Here is a 16,266-nt window from a genome sequence, read left to right on the forward strand (position 1 = left end):
TCATCACAATGTGTCTTGGATAAGCTTGGTTAGAGTTAAGGCAACCTGGGGTCCGATATCCCTCTGAAAGGAGTGTGTCAGAATCTTTGGTGATATTTGGGAAATTTTCATTTATAATATTCTCTAGTATGGCTTCCATTTCCCTGGAGCATTCTTCTTCCCCTTCTGTGATACCTGTAACTCATATGTTTGAACACTTCATAAAATCCCATAATTCTGTCAGTGAACGTTCTGCTTTCTTTCTCTTCTTTTCTGCCTCTTGAACTATCTGAGTTATCTCAAGATCTTTGTCTTCCACTTCTGAGATTCTTTCTTCTGCATGGTCTAATCTGTTGTTGATACTTTCTATTTCATCTTTAGGTTCCCTAAGTGACTGCTTCAGTTCCTTCGGCTCTGCTATATACTTTCTATATTTTTTATATCCTTCATTTCTTATTTGATTCTGTTTTGGATTTCCTTTTGGTTATTTTCCACTTTATCAGCAGTTTCCTTCATTGTTTCCATCATTTCTTTCATTATTTTCATCATCTGTATTCTAAATTGCCTTTCTGTCATTTCTAACATTTCTTTATAGGTGGAATCCTCTGCAGTAGCTACCTCACAGTCTCTTGGGGGGAGTTGCTCTTGACTGGTTTTTCATATTGTCAGGATTTTTCTGCTGGTTCTTCCTCTTGAGTGATTTCTTTTATCTGTTTCCTTGCCGTAATTTTCCTTTCCCTTTCTCTTGCTCTTTAAGTTGCTGTGCCTCTGGAGTAGGGTTTTGATGAGTCCTTTTGTTACAGGGCCAGAAGGATGACAAGGTTGAAGAGTAAGAAGAAAAAAAATTAGGAAAAAAAGGAAGGAAAAGAAAAAAGAGAAAGGAGGGGGGTGGGTGAAAGGGAATACTGACAAAAAGAAGAGAGGCACAGAAAGAGGAGACAGAGCAATATAGTTGTACAGTAGGGTACTTTGACCCAACCTTAAAAATCCCCAAGCTTTGGGGGTGCCGGGTTCTATGGTTCTGTTGAGGTCAGCAGCTCTTTGCTAGACTGTTCAGACACAGTACCCCACCTCCACCAAGTAGAGAGGAAAGTCAAAAATGCTATAAATCAAACCAAAACAAGCAAACAGAAAACTTTATAGAATAAAATTGGGGGAAAAAACAAATAATAAGGGTAGAAACACTAGCAAAAATGAAGTTCTAATTTTTGAAAAAGGCAACAATGGCAAATTATATTTAAACTAGAAAAATGAAGAAAGAAAAGAAAATTAAAAAAAGAAAAGACAAATCTATACGGAAAATGTTGAAATTAAAAAACAACAACAAGAACGATAAACCAAAAACAAAGCAGTATATTTATCTTGCTGAATATTGTCTGGGTAACAGGTGATCTTCTGGCTTATGAGATGTTAATCACTATGCTGATATACCTGTACAAGATGGAGACTGGAGGCCTCTGCTGATTTCTCAAACTCCGCAGGGGGGAGATCCTAAATCTCTCCTTAGCCCTCTTAAAAAGCACTTTAAACTTCTAACCTTAGTTAAGCAGAAGCTTTATGGGATCACTACTGAAGTGGCTATCCACTTACCCAGTGTGCCAAAACTGGTTTCACTCTATGCCCCTGAGGGCTAAGGCTGCAAGGCATCTCAGTCCCTGCCTTTAGGCTGCTTAGTCACTAGGTTACTAGGTCCTGCCAGATCCTTGCTCTGCGACTCTGAGGGCGGAAGTTGCCAGGGCATTTCTCCCACAATGCCTCCAAACAGCCCACAGGACCTATTTGAAGAGAGTTAGCTGTTTGGAATCTAAACATAATTTTAAGCGCTATTTGTTATGTTTCCTCCAAAGTCTTTTTTTACATTCCTCTAATACAATGGTTCTCAACCTTCCTAATGCCATGGCCCTTTAATACGGTTCCTGTGGGTCACTACCCAAAGGTTGAGAACCACTGCTATAATCAGGTGTAGGCTGCAAAGAGCAGCTCAGAATTGAGACAAACTGGTGGCCATTTGGATGGGTATGGGTGCTTTTATAAATAGGAGGCGTTACTACCTGAACTGTTGTGACTGGGTTATAACTATTCACTTTGAATTGCTTTGTTTGATAATCCCTCTAATACAATCTGATAAATATCCTATTGTTTGAAAATATGTCTCACACACACACACACAAAAAAGGTGAAAACCACTGAATTAATGGAACTAGATCACCTCTCCCCAATTTGCCAACTATCACCCTTTTCCTTCAAAGATGTTTTTTGTAAGGTGAAAGCATAGAGGCTGGTTCCTTCCTCCCCAAGCACCCATGGCTCAGGAAACCCCGGAGACACTCCATCACAGTTTTCTCCTTTACTGTTTAGATTTATTTTCCATATCTGATCCTTAGGAGTTAAGTCTTCTGTCACTAATACACTGGAGTGAGCTGGGACCTCATCTGTTTCATTCACCCTGTATCCTCAGTCCCTAGAGCAGTGCCTGGAGAGCCTGGGGTTTAGTAGGCATTCATCAGATGTTCCTTCCTTTCAAGCCGTCCTCTTTGGATCTTCCCCTTGCCTGTCATGAGGCCCCCTCATTGTCACTGCTTGGAATCACGCCCTTGCTGTGGGGTCAGTGGCACTCTCCACTTTGTGTTTTCCGTCATTAACCAGCAGTTACTTCCTGGTTGTGGCATCTGATTGGTACGACCATGATACAGCTCCTGTGCTTCAGCGTGATGGGCATCTGTGATGTCTATCAAATTTTCCAGCTGTAAGAGAGCTTAAGAAAAGGTTTTAAGCAACAGACACACAGATGTTTATCTATGATGGCATTGACACTCAAGATCAATTGGACAGAATGTTCTGCTCTGATGGGAGGTTTGAGGGACGGCCTTCCTTTTCTGGGATTCTGATTTAATTTACTCCTGCGAACAACTCTGCGAGAAGGAAGGCATTCTCCCTTCAGGAACATCCCACTTCTCATCCCCCAGCTCCACCCAGTAGCCTGAGTATGATCTTGTTATGTCTGGGAATATAGTTACTAAATTTTCTGCTAATGCCTGTACTTTGCATGATAATGAATCCAGTCTTTTCTACAAATTCAACTTCATTAATGCAAAATAGATATAATTTGGAATGTGGATGAATTAAATAGTTCTTTTAGGAAGCAGAGAAACTGCTGTGGATCTTGTAGATACAGTCTTTTGGGCCCACATGTCAGATTCACACCAGAGAATATTGGTTCTGGAGTCACCATTGGGCTGTTTTCAGGAAAAACAGAAAAGAACTGCGTCTCAGGTCCTTTTCTACTTACTTCCCAATTTAGGAAGGTCAACTCTTTTTCTACCACCTTTTACACTTTGAGGTAGTGATATTTTATATGTTAGCAGCCTGAAAGTAATAATGAGCCTCCTGCTCACTGGTGTTCAATAATATGGAAAAGTTATTCCAAACTGGTCCTGGCTATTAACAGAGAAAAAGCAGAAAATTAAATTAGCAGGGGGATATATGAAAAGCCTTTCGTAAGTGCCATAAAGTCTTTAAAATATAATCCCTGAGAGAAATTTAGTTTGTTCTGGAAAGAATAGGTTTCTCTCCCAAGAGATCCTAAAATGCCTTTCTTTTATTAAAAGAATGGATTACTGCCTATGAATGGAATAGTGGGAGTTCTCGATTCTTACTTAAATTTTGCCATTGGACTTGCTGTGATTTACTTCAAAAAATAATCTGTAAGAAAAAAATTTCTGTACTGGTATATTCTTTGACTTTTAAATAGAGTTAATTCTATAGATGAATTGAAAAGTTATGCATACTAAAGTAATAGTGTTCACTGATTTTTATATTTAATTTGAGCTTTATGAAAAGATGCCTAGATGCCTGAAAACACTGAACTGTTTAAAAATTCTAAGTTAAGGCCAAGTTACCCTGGGTAAACAGTAGGAAAGGAGCTTACCTTCTCACTAATGGACAAAATTTTAAGTTCAGATCTAATACCAGTGGTCTGGTGTAGAAACACAAATGTTTACTTGCTTAATTGGACTAATACAATTTTTTACCCTTTTCAAAAGTAAGAGCTTAACAGTAATAATTAGGCTTTTTAAGCAAGATAAATGTTCTTTAGGGAGGCCTGTTTGCAGAGCCTTATTTAGCTTTAGGGAGGTAATAGACTCCTTCAGTAATCTAATGACAATTCTAGACTGAAGAAAGACACATGAACAGAAAGGTTTGCGTGTAATTGTGTGTAATTTACAGATCCTGCAAAAGGACTCACTGGTTTCTATCTATAGGGCCCCCAGGTAGAGAACCCTGATGTGCATCTTCTGTGTAGGGAGTATGCTTACTTTTTGTGCTGTATGTTATGGATCTCTTTATCCCTCCTATTAACGTGGAACCCAAGGCATATTTGAATTTTGTGCTGTGCTGTAATGTTTTTATTTAAACAGAAGTATAGTCAGTCTTTTATAATTGTAGGTTCAGCATCCATGGATTTAACCAACCTTGGATTCAAAGTATTGAGGGAAAAAAAGGGATAGTTGTGTCTTTACTGAATGAGTAGTACAAACTTGATTTCTTGTCATTATTATCTAAACAATGGAGTATAAGAACTATTTATAGCATTTACCTTGTGTTAGGTATTGTAAGTAACCTAAAGGCGATTTAGGGAGGATGTGTGTAGGCTATAAGCAAAGACCACATCATTTTATATAAGAAACTTAAGCATCTGTAGATTTTGGTATATGATGGGCATCCTGGAATAAATAAATCTCCCAGATTCGAATGACCAACTGTGTTTAGTCTTTTTGCAATGAAATATTTAATTAAGATGCTGATTGTTATTAAAGAAAATAGTTATATAGTTATATATAATACTTAGTATAGAATAAGAATATGCCATTTTTAAATGTTATAGATGCTGTTTGCCCTATAGAACTTCATATTTTCTCTTGCTATGCTTTCCTTGGCTTCTCCTTAAAATTTAAATGCTTTAAATGTTTTATGAGTAGGGATAATTTATCTCAGGGTTTTTTTCTTTTTCCTATATGTTAAGAACTGGCTTTAACTCCACCTTAGGAACAATTGAAAAATATATTTAAATAATAATTGGGTATGTTTCATTATTAAACTTTAAAAAATGTTTGGGAAAATAATATGAATGCTAAAATAGAATATGAAGGTCTATTTTTTTTTATTTGTAACCTAAATCCCCTATTGTGGCAGGGGGGTGTTTAAAAATTTCCCTTGTACTTCTTGCTGCCTTCTATTGATATATAAATCCCTTTGCCACCCATTGTTTTTTAAATGTCAAGAAAAAAAGCAAAAAATAACTTCAGTGCTGTCCACTCAAGGAAGTCTTATCTAACAGAAGGGATGAAGTAAATCCTGCCTTAAGAGTGATATCAAAACTGTAGCAAGAGAAGTGGAAAAGAAGGGATCGAGGGAAGGGATTAGGGGGCGCTTTGCAGAAGGGACAATTTTAAGCTGGACAAACAGGAGTTACTCAGAGAAGTCTTGGTGGGAGTTCATTTTTTCTGAACCCTAATACTAGTTACCGTCAAGATTAAATGCTTGTTAAAATGCTTATGGGACCCCTTTTGGGGTGCATGGTAGATACTAAAATCTTACAGCAAGTTTGAACCCCAGCTGCTTTAAGAAAAGAAATAATCCTCCTGGAGATTTCAGTATATGTACACTGGGAAGAAAAACACAGGATTTACTAGGAACACTTAGGGAAAACAAACCAATAATGCCAGGCAAGGAATAATCAAAGCTGATATTGTTTCCTTTCCTAGCACCCCTTCTTAGGGGAGAGTCAGACTGAAAATTAACAATAGAGTTGATGGGGGTGGGGGGGTTGAAGCTAGTATTAGAAATTTAGTGATAGTTAGTATCTCAGACAAAATTGACCTTGGGTTAGTCATCATTGTATCCTTTAGCTATTAATGTCCTTTGAGGTTGTAATAATGATAATAGCCATATTGAGTTTTTTCTACCCTCCAGGTACGATGATAAAAGGCTTTCCCTTCTCCCATGCACTCCTCATGTGATCCTTTAAAGTGTGATTAAGAGTGAGGGTATCAGACTGAATCAGACCTCTTCCTCCAGCTGTAGCAGCTGTGTCAGTTTGGTGTTTTTAGTGCCTCTGTGCCTCAGTATCCTCTTTTATAAAAGAGAGAGATAATACTATCTAATCCTGAGGATACTCATGAGCCTGCCGCTGAGTGTTAGCTGTTACCATTTCCTCATCTTGTACTTGAGGCACCTGAGCCTTAAGAGGTTAAATAACTTGCCCCATTTCACACTGGGTATGAGCCAGAGCAAGGGTTGTGGAACCATCTGTCTGACTGCAGGCCTTATAGATGATACGTATCCTTACTGAACTGAATTCAGAATTGTATATTTTCAAATTTCATAGCATACAAATTTGCTTTCCATATGTTCCTCCTGGGTGATCTTATTCATTGTGAGAGTTTCATTTGTCATCTAATTCAGGGCTTAGCAAACTATGACCTGCAGGCCATATACAGGGTGCCCATAAAGTTTGTGTGCAATTTTAAAAAAGACAGTGCTGCCTACAAAGCCCTTAGATCCTCTGGCCCTTTGCTGAAAACATTTGCATACCTTGACCTTGCTTTCTACTTTCCACCTTTCTCCCAAGATCTTGATTCCTAGATTTAACCAGCCATAAAATTTCTCTATTTTCATGCTCTGCATCCACCTTAAACTCAGCACTTACCCAAACTGAATCCTTCGTGTGTTTATTTCTCACCCTGAAATCAGTTCTTCCTCCTGAGTTACCTGTCCTAGTTGATGGCACCACCATCAACTCAAGGTTCTTCTGTCCTTTTTATTGTTCAGGCCTAATTGGTTTCCAAGGCCTGTCCATTGATTATCCTACCTATCTAAACTTAGTGAAGACAATAAGTTAGGCATTTAAGTAACCAGTGTGTATCATTGTCGTGTTCTCATGTCCCAACTGCAGATAGACCATAAACATCCTTAATAGTACCTCCGAAATTGCCATAAGGTATATGAAAAATAACTATTTGTATGTCTCCCACGAATAAGTCATGGAGAGAGGAGTTTATTTCTCAACTTTAGATACTGCTTCACAAGAATTTAGGAATGGTAGAAAATCAGAACATTATGAAATTTGTACTTTCATGATTTGAATATACTGACAAGCACATGGCTTGAGGTGTCACTTTAAAACTGTTCACTGTTATGTTTTAAAATTAAATTTATGACTTTTATGCAGTACCTCATTGGCTTCAAAAGTTGGAGGAGGAGTTCAAGGTGTAACATTAGATTATCATGTTTTCTTTCTCATTCAAAAAACATATTGAGATAATACATTCTCATTCATCCTCATCAGTATTACTTGGATATAATTCTAAAGCTCATGAGACTATTATTTCTGCATTCTCCTTTCTGAATTTAAAATTAAGCTCTAATAACTGATGAAAATTATAGTAAAAATGAATAAATTTTGTAATATGAAAGGATCAGTGGGGATAATAAATATCCACTCTGTATCTTAGCATCTTTGATCTTGGTATTTGTTTTATCCAGCAAATATTTTCATAGTACTTGCACTTCAGTTTCTCTATCTGAAAAATTATGCAGGAGCAGCCTTTGTTTTTCTTTGATTGTTCTCAAGAACACCAGAGATGTTTATAATATTTAAGTCAAAAGAAGATGTTATAAATTAATTCTAAGTCCTTGAGCAAATATATTAGCCTTTGTGTAGCACAAGGATTTGGGTTTGTTCACACAGACTTTGAAAACTATATTTTGATGAGACCCGTAAAGAAGCAATGTACCTCAATCACTGTCAAATTAAGGATGATTTACATTTTGATTTAGAGAACGTTGCCACCCACCATCAGCCTGCAAAATACCTAAAATAGTTGGAGTAAAAAAGGCATATAATTAAGGATCTTAAGCTAAAATATGATTTCAACGTCCTTTTCGGCACTGAGCCTCCTTTTCATTGCAGGACTAAGCTTCGGCCGTCTTTCTCCCATATTTTGTTGCACTTTACAACAGCTACACGTATGAAGGGACAGCCTCATAGTAACATCATGGCTTAAGAGCTATAGCATGTGCCTGTAGTTCCAACTACTTGGGAGGCTGAGGCAAGAGGGTCTCTGGAGCCCAGGAGTTTGAGGTTGCTGTGAGTTACGACACCATATCACTTTACTCAGGGTGACAGAGGGAGACTTTGCCTCAAACAAAACAAAACAAAACAAAAAAACCCTGCAGCATGGTACTGTGATCTCAGATCCTTGTGGTTTTAGATGCATGAAACTCAAAACTGAACTCCAGAGAGGGTGGGCTCCAGCAACATTATCATCCCTCTGCCTGTGAATGTTTAAATCTAAGTTTATTTCATTAGATAAATTTTGATGTTTTAGTATATAAATGAGATAGCTAATTTAGGTGATTAAATTGTCATTCATTCAATAGAGGATTAAATACTTCATTGCCAAATGCCAAAGGATATTTTTAATTTAGAGTCTCAATTGTAATTGAAACACTATCACATCATTTTGAGCATTGAGGAGTGACAGGGAAACATGTTTATGTTTTTTTTTTTTTTTGCAGTTTGGCCGAGGCCGGGTTTGAACCTGCCACCCTCGGTATATGGGGCCGGCGCCTCACCTCATGTTTATGTTTTAAAGTAAAATGATTTAAGCTGCATTCGTTAAAATGCAGATTTCTCTGTTTTGTGGTGTTTTGTTCTTTTTTTTTTTTGCTTTTATCCTTGTAGAAAATTAAAATGCTTCACTGAATGTGCCATATGCATGCTGAAGATTATTCCTGGGTTAAATGGGGTGGCCAGGGGAGGGGAGAAGAGAGGAGAGCAGGGACATCCCCTATCCCCACTCCGGACATGGGATTTGTTACATAGTAAGCCCTCAATAATTATTTATTGAACCTCTAAATGAATGATTAACTATTAGGAGTCAGCAGTCTGGACTAGAGTACCAGCCTTGCCAGTCCTTAGGAACATCACTGAACCTCTGAGCCTCAGTTTACTCCTTTGTATAGTGTACGTGACAAGGTTTGCTCAGTCATTTCAATGGAAGACTAAGTATGAAAGGAAAGATGTGTAAGGAATCTTTACTAGCGTTAGTGTTGTGGGTCATGTACCACTTGTTAGTACCATGTTTTTGCTAGCATTAGCATCCAGTTAGCATTCAATAAGTGAATATTTAAGTAAAAAAAGCTGCTGTGCTGATAGTAGAATTGAGGAAGCATTAGTAATTTATCATAAATTACTTGACTTATAGCTTTCTTTGAAACTGCATTTATTAAGACAGTTTCAATTAACAAACAAACACATTTATTTGCTAATTATAGTTCCTTTATACACTTAATGTTTGCTTTTCATGGGAGGATACTCAAAAATGTATATATCTATATATACTTAGATAATCATTATTTCTCACCAACACTGTACAGTGACAGCTCTTTATATACACAGGAATAGGAATGAGCAGAGGATAATATAGCATATAATATAAAGGTTTAAATTGTAGTAAATGGAAGTTGGCTTCTGATGGCTTGTCATCACTGCTTTGAAAATTAGTTTAGGACATATATTACGTAAAATTCATCCTTAGATGTGCTGTGAAGCTAATGACAGGACTTGGTTGAAGTGAAATCTTGTAGGGTTTGATGGCGAAAATCAGTTGGCATGTGTCTTATCTTTTATTCTCTCTTTTTGCTCAATGTGCAATTAGGTTAACTCTGCAGGATCACAGTGTATAGCATATATCAATTTTTGACTTACTCTACCCACATTAATTTTATGCTAACACTGCTAAGTAACATTAAAAATGTATTAATAAAGTCATAATAATTAACAGGAATCACAAGTTTTATTGTCCTACATTTTGTTTTATTTTTAATTTTCTCTGTATCTCCTTAGTTAGATGATGTTTTAATGAATGAGCCATTTGAGTTTATTTTAATTGTACATTGTATGTTGTGATAAAGCACTGGACTGCAAAGACTAATGAGACATGACCCTAAACTTTGTTTAGGCAGAAAGATAGAACACACTCTCACATCAATTTTTAAAGCCATGCAATCAATATATGTATAATTACATATGTGAATGATGCTGGAGTCTTTGATGAAAACCACAATGATGACACCCTCTGACGTTCCCAAGTTCTGAAAAATAATAGAAGAGAGGATAAAATCATTAGCAGGGTTCAAACATCACCTTTATTATTCACAAAGCCCAGGTTGGAGGGCGGTATTTATTTGTTCTACTAGTATGTAACCCCAGAATTAAATCCTCCCCTCTCCATGGGCCAGAGGATCAACACAAATTATGGCCTGGGGGATCAAAGAAGAACTCATATGCCTGGAGGGAAGCCTCCCTCCCTGCAGAGAAAAGGGGGAACTGAGCCCAGGGTAGGCTTCCCTCAATCATCTCAATCATCATTAGTTAGGGCACTTAACCCCCAAACCCCCACTGGAGTAAATGACGAGCTGAAAAGAACTAGAAGTATTATAATGATTGAACTATATGAGAAGAAAATAATTTAATCCCCTACTATGAGACAAGTAATATTTATTCAATGTCAATGTCAAGTGCATTGGACAGAATCTAAGGGCAGAAGGAAAATAGCAAGACTTGCTAAGTCCTGAGCTAAGAGGTCAGGGTACAGGCAGGGACAGAGAGTTTGTGTTGGGAAGGAGCCAGGGCTGGTGGATCAGGTTACAGAGGCCTGGAAACTCCTCACCACAGGAGGTAGGGAGCTACCTTCCTTCCCAGGGAACTTTCAGAAGTGGTATTTTTAAGGATTTCTTTGTGAATATGAGAGAGAAAAATGTATTTTATTTTCTTTACTGTGTTCTAGCACAGTGAATTCTGGAACTATTTTTAATACGTTTGCATGATTCTATCTATAATTTATTTTGACTAATTACTTTTAACTATAGGCTTTCCAATGATATATTGAGCTCAGTGACTAATCATCAGATTTCAATAGCAAGGACCCTGTAATTTTTTGTGTGTACAACCCACGTCCCACGTAAAAACAAATCAGAAGGAGAAAATAGTCCCTCCCTCCCTTTCTTTTTTTTTTAATCTCATTTAAAACATTAACTTTATTTCTAAAAAAAAAAAAAAACATTAACTTTATTTCTTTATTTATTATTATTGTTAAATCATAGCTGTGTACATTAGTGCAATCAAGGGGTACAATGTGGTGGTTTCATATACAATCTGAAATTTTCTCATCAAACTGTTCAACGTAGCCTTCATGGCATTTTCTTAGTCATTGTATGTAGACATTTGTATTCTGCATTTAGTAAGTTTCGCCTGTACCCATCCTAAGATGCACCATAGGTGTGGCCCCACCCATTACACTCCCTCTACCCTAACCTCCCTCCTCCCTTCCACTTCCTTGCCCCTTTTCCCATATTCTTGTGCTATAGTTGGGTTATAGCCTTCATGTGAAAGCTACAAATTAGCTTCATAGTAGGGCTGAGTACATTGGATACTTTTTTATCCATTCCTGAGATACTTTGCTAAGAAGAATATGTTCCAGCTCCATCCATGTAAACATGAAAGAGGTAAAGTCTCCATCTTTCTTTAAGGCTGCATAATATTCTATGGTATACATGTACGACAATTTGCTAGTCCATTTGTGGGTCGATGGGCACTTAGGCTTCTTGAATGACTTAGCAATTATGAATTGGGCTGCAATAAACATTCTGGTACAGATGTCTTTGTTATATTGTGATTTTTGGTCTTCTGGGTATATCGAATGGCAGGTCTATTTTTAGGTCCCTAAGTATTCTCTAGACATCTTTCCAGAAGGAACGTATTAGTGTGCATTCCCACCAGCAGTGTAGAAGTGTGTCCTTTCCTCCACATCCAAGCCAACATCTCTGGTTTGGGGATTTTGTTATGTGGGCTACTCTTACTGGGGTTAGGTGATATCTCAAACTAGTTTTGATCTGCATTTCTCTGATGATTAAGGATGATGAGCTTTTTTTCATGTGTTTGTAGATGGTGCATCTGTCTTCTTTAGAGAAGTTTCTCTTCAAGTCCCTTCCCAACCTTGAATGGGATCACTTGTTCTTTTCTTGCTAATACATTTGAGTTCCCTGTGGATTCTGGTTATGAAACCTTTATGGGAGGTATAACCTGCAAATATTTTCTCCCATTCTGAGGGCTGTCTGCTTGCTTTACCTACTATGGTCTTGGCTATGCAGAAGCTTTTTAGTTTGATCAGGTCCCAGTAATATATTTTTGATCCTGCTTCAATTGCCTGGGGAGTCCTCCTCATAAAATATTCATCTAGGCCGATTCCTTCAAGAGTTTTCCCTGCACTTTCTTCAAGTATTTTGATAGTTTCATGTCTTAAGTTTAAATCTTTTATCCAGTGAGTGTCTATCTTAGTTAATGGTGAAAGGTGTGTGTCCAGTTTCAGTCTTCTACAGGTTGCCAGCCAGTTCACCCAGCACCATTTGTTAAATAGGGTATCTTTTCCCCACTGAATGCTTTTAATTGGCTTGTCAAAGATCAAATAACGGTAAGTAGCTGGATTTATCTCTTGGTTCTCTATTCTGTTCCAGACATCTACTTCTCTGTTTTTGTGCCAGTACCATGCTGTTTTGATCACTATCAATTTATAGTATAGTCTGAGGTCTGGTAGCGTGATTCCTCCTGCTTTGTTTTTATTGCTGAGTAATGTTTTGGCTATTCGAGTTTTTTTCTCATTCCATATAAAATGAAGTATTATTTTCTCAAGATCTTTAAAATATGACAATGGAGCTTTAATAGGAGTTGCATTAAAATTATATATTGCTTTGGGTAGTATGGACATTTTAACAATGTTGATTCTTTCCAGCCATGAGCATTTTATGTTTTTCCATTTGTTAACACCTTCAGCTATTTCTTTTCTTAAAGTTTCATAGTTCTCTTTGTAGAGATCTTTCACGTCCTTTGTTAGGTATACTCCCAAATATTTTATCTTCTTTGGCACTACTGTGAAAGGAATAGAATCTTTCACTGTTTTTTTCAGCTTGGTTATTGTCGGTATATGTAAAGGCTACAGATTTATGGGTGTTGATTTTGTAACCTGACACATTGCTTTATTCCTTGATCACTTCTAAAAGTTTTGTAGTAGAATACCTAGTGTTTTCCAGATATACTATCATATCATCTGTGAAGAGTGAAAGTTTGATCTCTTCTGACCATATGTGGATACCCTTGATCATCTTTTCTTCCCTAATTGCAATGGCTAGAAATTCCATTACAATGTTAAAGAGCAATGGAGACAATGGTCAACCTTGCCTGGTACATGATGTAAGTGGAAATAATTTCAATTTAACTCCATTCAGTACGATATTGGCTGTGGGTTTGCTGTAGATGACCTCTATTAGTTTAAGAAATGTCCCTTCTATACCAATTTTCTTAAGTGTTCTGATCATGAAGGGATGCTGGATATTATCAAAAGCTCTTTCTGCATCTATTGATAGAATCATATGGTCTTTATTTTTTAGTTTGTTTATGTGCTGAATTACATTTATAGATTTACGTATCTTGAACCAGCCTTGAGACCCTGGGATAAATCCCACTTGGTCATGGTGTATAATTTTTTTGATGTGTTGTTGGAGTCTGTTCATTAGGATCTTATTGAGTATTTTTGCATCAATATTCATTAGTGATATTGGTCTATAGTTTTTTCTTGTTGGGTCTTTCCCTGGTTTAGGGATCAAGGTGATGTTTGCTTCATAGAATGTGTTGGGTAATACTACTTCTTTTTCTATATTTTGGAAGAGGTTTAGTAATATAGGTACTTGTTCTACTTTAAAGGTTTGGTAGAATTCTGACTTAAAGCCATCTGGTCCTGGTGGGGGAGGAAAAGCAGAGAGAGGTAAGGAGGGAGCAGGGTAGGGCCTTGGTGTGTGTCACACCTTCTGGGTGCAAGACATGATTGCAATAGGGACTTTACCTAACAAATGCAATCAGTGTATCCTAGCTTATTGTACCCTCAATGAATCCCCAACAATTAAAAAAAAAAAACAGAATTAAAAAAAAAACAAACATTATATGCTATTATGCATCTAAAATGTTATGTGTGTGTTGAATGTTGTCTTAGGAACTCCTTATCTTCCATTCCTGCTGATTCCTGTGAGTGATATTGTATAATTCACTGAAAAAACAAACAAAACAAACAAACTGATATTACTGTATTGAGCTTGAAATGCTCAATGGACCACAGTGTACAACCTTAAAGTTAAACCCCCTTTCCACAGCAACCACTGAATGGCTCCTCAAGTGTCCTTGGACCCAACTGCATGTACACACAGAGGCCCCCTTGTCTTCGATGCACCATTTAGAAGTTTTATTGGTTATATGGGCACAAGCCTGTGGGGTTTTTTTTTCCTTCATTTGAAAACTCAGCGATAATTTTGCTGCAAGAGGTGAGTGGCAGTGCCCCCTGGGAAAGCACTAGTGGGATTTCAATTATTTCACAAGGTAAAGCAGGGGTGATACCTGTAGCCACAAGGTCAACTAAACTGAAAGATTGAATAGGCTTTGACATGGCCCCAAGTTTTGGGGTAGCTGGTAAGCTGTGCTAGTGAAGAGGTGGCAAGTGAAAAGAATGCATGGGGTGGTGTAGTGAGGATGGCACACATCTGTAAGTTTTCTTCTTTTTAGACAGAGTCTCACATTGTTGTGCCAGGCTACAGTGCTGTGGTGTCAGAGCTCACAGCAACCCGACAATCCCGGGCTCAAATGATCTGATCCCCTTGCTTCAGCATCCCCAGTAGCTGGAACTACAGGTGCTCACCATGTGCCCATTTAATTTTTTTATTTTTCGTAAAGACAAGGCCTCACTATTGCTCAGGCTGGTCGCCACCTCCCAAGCTCAGGCAATCCACCTACCTCAACCTCCCAGTGTGCGAGGATGATAGGTGTGAGGCACATGCCCAGCCAAATTTTCATCTCACCTTAAGCCTATTACTGTTTTTGTTTTTTTTATTAAGTTTTTTGCCAGGGCCCGGTTTGAACCCACCACCCCTGGTATGTGGGGCCACCACCCTACTTCTTGAGATATAGGCACCACCTAAGCCTCCCACTTTTTAAAAGAATCTACTTTTATTCCTTCCTCTCTGAGCTTAAAAAAAAAGGACTCATATTTTTAAATAGCAATATTACTTAAAGACCCCGAATTTTAAATGAGAGCTGTTCTTATGACTGTAAGCAATTACAAAGGGTGACACAATGTGCCAACCACTGTTCAAAGCACTCTATAAATATCAACCCACTTAATGCCCGAAGCAATTTTATTAACAAAATCTTCATTTGATAGTGAAGGCAGAGGAGCCATTGCTTAAATAATATTCCTGAAGTTGCACAAAGCATATGTAGCAGAGCAGCTGGGGGAAGAATACAGACAGTCTGGGGCTAGAATCTCGTCTTACCATCACATTCCAACACAATTCAGAAAAAAAATAGAAGAAAGAAATAGAACAAACAACAGGAGTATTTTTTTTTTTTTATTGTTGGGGATTCATTGAGGGTACAATAAGCTAGGTTACACTGATTGCAATTGTTAGGTAAAGTCCCTCTTGCAATCATGTCTTGCCCCCATAAAGTGTGACACACAGCAAGGCCCCACCCCCCTCCCTCCGTCCCTCTTTCTGCTTCCCCCCCATAACCTTAATTGTCATTAATTGTCATATCAAAATTGAGTACATAGGATTGGGGTATTACTCTCCCCCAATATTAACATGAGCAAGAAGAAATAGGACTTTAGAGAATCTAATTATTTTTTTTTCAAAACTGAACTTTCTCTAACCTACCGGCCCTCAAATTTTGGTGAGGAGAATTTAAAATCATTAGTACTCTAAAGTCAAATGAAAATAGAAGATGCTTTAAGTACATGGAGGAGCTGGTGAGAAACACCAGGTAGGGGACGTTTAGGGTGGCAGTGCCGCTAGCAAAGTAATTAGTTGGATTTGAAAAATGGTTACTACTAGTCTAATCCAGATCATCTCAGCCACAATAGTGTAGAATGGTCCCCTGGTCCAGAAAATGTGGCTTGGGCAGCACCGATGAAGCTGTTATTGATCGTCAAGTTCTCCAAAATCTATTGTTCTATGACAACTGAACTCTAAAGAATCATCTTTTCTGTCATTTTCATCAACTTTCAGACCATCTGGCATCTCCAGAATGGAGTCGGCAGGACAAACTGTACCACCATGGGGGAACCCGTGTCCACCTCTTAGCGAGGCACTCTTTTCGGCTGGACCAACCTCTCCTCTTCCTCC

This window comes from Nycticebus coucang, chromosome 13 (genome assembly GCF_027406575.1).
Source record: "Nycticebus coucang isolate mNycCou1 chromosome 13, mNycCou1.pri, whole genome shotgun sequence".
In the NCBI taxonomy this organism is placed as follows: domain Eukaryota; kingdom Metazoa; phylum Chordata; class Mammalia; order Primates; family Lorisidae; genus Nycticebus; species Nycticebus coucang.